Source organism: Mirounga leonina, unplaced genomic scaffold (assembly GCF_011800145.1).
Source record: "Mirounga leonina isolate KUSES-001 unplaced genomic scaffold, KU_Mleo_1.0 Mir_53, whole genome shotgun sequence".
NCBI lineage: Eukaryota > Metazoa > Chordata > Mammalia > Carnivora > Phocidae > Mirounga > Mirounga leonina.
In genome coordinates, this window is record NW_023270807.1 from 98961655 (window position 1) to 98965006 (window position 3352).

At 40.1% G+C, this 3352-nt stretch overlaps 1 pseudogene; it reads right to left on the bottom strand.

Moving 5' to 3' along the window:
- Nucleotides 1-409: 409 nt before the first annotated feature.
- On the bottom strand, nt 410-1746 carry LOC118001511 (annotated as a pseudogene).
- Nucleotides 1747-3352: the final 1606 nt, after the last annotated feature.

Sequence of the window (3352 nt, forward strand, 5' to 3'; positions counted from 1 at the left end):
TTTGTAATTGGGTTGTTTTCTCCTTCTTATTGAATTATGAGGGGCCTTGATATATTTCTTTATCAGGTATAAGATTAACAAATATTTCCTTAGCAGATGTTTCTTCCAGCCCGTAACTTGTCTTTGCATTTTCTTAATGGTATCTTTTGAAGCACATAGTTTTTGATGAAATACAATTTGTCAATTTTTCTTTTATGGATTTTTCTTTTGGTATTTTATCTAAGAGCTCTGTCCAACCCAAGGTCACAAAGATTTTCTCTTATATTTTCTTCAAGAAGTTTTATAGTTTTAGCTGTTGTATTTAGGTCTATGATTAATTTTTTTTTTTTTTTTTTAGGGACTAACACACCCTTTTAATATGTTTTTAAATATTTTTAAGGTTTAAAAAGTGTTTAAAGTTTGTAATTCCTAGTAGGAAAACATTATCTGAATGAATACCCTAATGGCAAACCACTATAGAATGTTTCAGTTGCATGTGGGGCAGAGGGGTAGGGATTCTCTTCACAGCACCCCAGCTTTCTTCATGAGAAGGTCAGAGGTACACAGGTTTGTATTATTGCGACATCCTTTAGGTAATCGTTGCTTTTCCTTCAGCAAGGGCTTTATTTTTCAGAAAGACATTATGCTTGACCTCCAAATTTGGCTGATAATTTACCGATGAGATTCATAACCTTTGGATTGCTCTGATATTTTGACATATTCGCTGGGTTCTGGGCCACATCCTGGAAGGCCACCATAACTTCTGGATCCCGCATGGCTGTGAGAACCTCTGGATGACTAAGAATTTCATTGAGCCCAGGCATTCCTGCCATTCCAGGCATCCCCCCTACCATTCCAGGCATCCCCCCTGCCATTCCAGGCATTCCTCCAGGAAAATTACCAGGTATTCATCTCCAGGAAAGCCACCTGGGAAAGAGTCATACTGAGCTCCTGATTGTTGTCTGGCTTCTTCCTCCCTCTGGACCTTCTTAACTCTCATGTTCTCCCCGAGCCTTCTTAACCCTTTCTATTCTTTCTTTGATTTCTTGCTCTTCACGTTTTTGCTCATACTTTCTGATGTTCAGCAATTTTCTGGGCCCTCGGTTGAACTTCTTTCAGCATTGCACTAGCATCTTCATCGTAATCCAGTTTACAGGCAAGGGCAAGATCATGTGCTGTTTCTTCCCAATTGCCCAGAAGTCTGTGTGCTTTCCCTCGCCACTTATAAGGCAGAGCTGAATCAGGATTTACTTCAATAGCTCTCTCACAGTATCGAATGGCAGCATTTGGCTTCTGTAATTTGATGAAGACACTGGCTCTCTTGGCATACAGAATGGCCGAGCGAGGATTCAATTTGATGGCATCTGTGAACAAGTCAATGGCTTTCTGTAGTTCACCATCACCTAGGGCATCAATGGCAGCCACTTTTTTATCATTTGCCTGATCCATCATTTCCTCAGTTATCTCTACATTTTCATCTCCCATTTCTTGAGGGGCATCAGTATCTGGTTCAATCACACCTTCATTGTCAATTTCTAGATTACTATGGTTCGCCTGTCTTTATGTTTTCCTCTGCCTTCTTACTGTCTGTTTTTTCTTCCTTGATATTGTCTTCTGATTTAGCTTTATGAGTGGCAGGTGGTATTTTACCCCCCATGCTCTCCACCCACTCCCGCAGGAAGCGCACTTCCTCGGTGTGCAGAACGCTTGGATCCTGCTTACACATTTTCACAAGGCCCGAAGCTCGCTCACTTTGCGGGGGTCCATGGTCCAGAGGCAGTGGCAGGCGGCCAGCGGCAGGTGCGGCTGAGGTTGCAGCCCGATTCCAGATGCCGGTCTATGATTAATTTTGAGTTAAGTGTTGTGTATGGTATGAGGTAAGGATATAACTTCATTTTTTTTTTATGTGGATATACAATTGTCCAACAATGAGTATTTTTTTAAAAAGACAATGGAAGATTCTAGAGTGCAGTCCACATTGTTCTATAAAATATATACATATTCCATGTGTTTTCTGAGTTGTGAAAAAGAAAAGGATTTATTTTTTGTTTCATGATCAAAATATCCTCAAAACTACTGCATTATGGCTTCCAGAGTATACAGTGCAAAGATTTCGGAAGGAGGAAAAGGAAAAGGTAGGAAACAATTGAGAACAATGGTCAGGAGAGAGGAAGCTCAGAGTCAGGACTTAAATCCAGGACAATGACCAAACTTAGAGTGATAGGAGCTGGTGAGGGTCCTATCATGTTCAGGGACTCAGGCTCTAATGAAAGCCACCATGAGTGGAAGAAATCTGTGAACATGCAATGAAGGGAGTGTATGCTTCTAACATGGAGGATTAGAGTAAATTCTTCAAGGGAGAGAACATTTGAGTTGGACTTGAAGAATGAAGAGTCTTTGTCAGGTACCCCAGGGAGGGAAGCACAGGGAAAAGCAGGGGTTTGAAAATGAATAGATCAACTGGAAAGAAAAGAGCCACTAGCCCCTGAGGTAAGAAAGGATAGAAAAGTAAGTCAACTATGAATGACTCTTCTTTAATTACTGAAGACTCACTTTTCCCCCAAGTGATAAGCTTTAAAAAAAAAAAATTAGTATTGCTGGTGATGACAGCCTGTCCACGCTTCTACTTTTTTTACTTAAAAAAAATCTACAGCATCGTGAGAAGTTAGAATACCCGGCTGCTCCTTGGTGCTGTTCTTCCTCCCCATCCCAATAAGCCATGTCAATATTTAGCTCCCTTTAATATTAGGACATTCTTCACAAAGTTAAGCGAAGCTAGTGGCATGTTTATGTCAGATCTTTACTCCAATTATAATTTGGATTCTTTCAGGGCGCCAGGTGCCTCAGCTGGTTAAGTGTCTGCCTTCAGCTCAGGTCATCATCTCAGGATCCTGGGATCGACCCCACCTTGGGAGGGGGGAAAAATCCCTGCTCAGTGAGGAGTCTGCTCTCTCTGCCCCCCTAGTTGTGCTCTCTCTCACTCTCAAATAAATAAATTAAACTTTAAAAAAACAAACAACCAAACAAATAATTTGGATTCTTTCCTAAAAGTTAATTTCCACATAGAACCGAAAAACTGAGGTGTGTGCAAGTGCATGCATTTTTTTAGTTCACAAATATGTAAAAAGAGAATTCCTATTTGATATCTATAACAAATATAGTGTCTACCATCACTTTGCTTTTACTTTTGACCTTGAACACATATAATGTTTTAAGCCTTGATTGCTTTATCTGTAAATTAAGAAACCTGGACTATTCTAAATTTCTCTTGCCACAATAGATGCATGACTATTTTAGGCATCTCCATAGACATCTTCAGTGTAACTTATATTCACTAATGCAAGCCAAGATCCAAAAGTAACAGATAAATCCA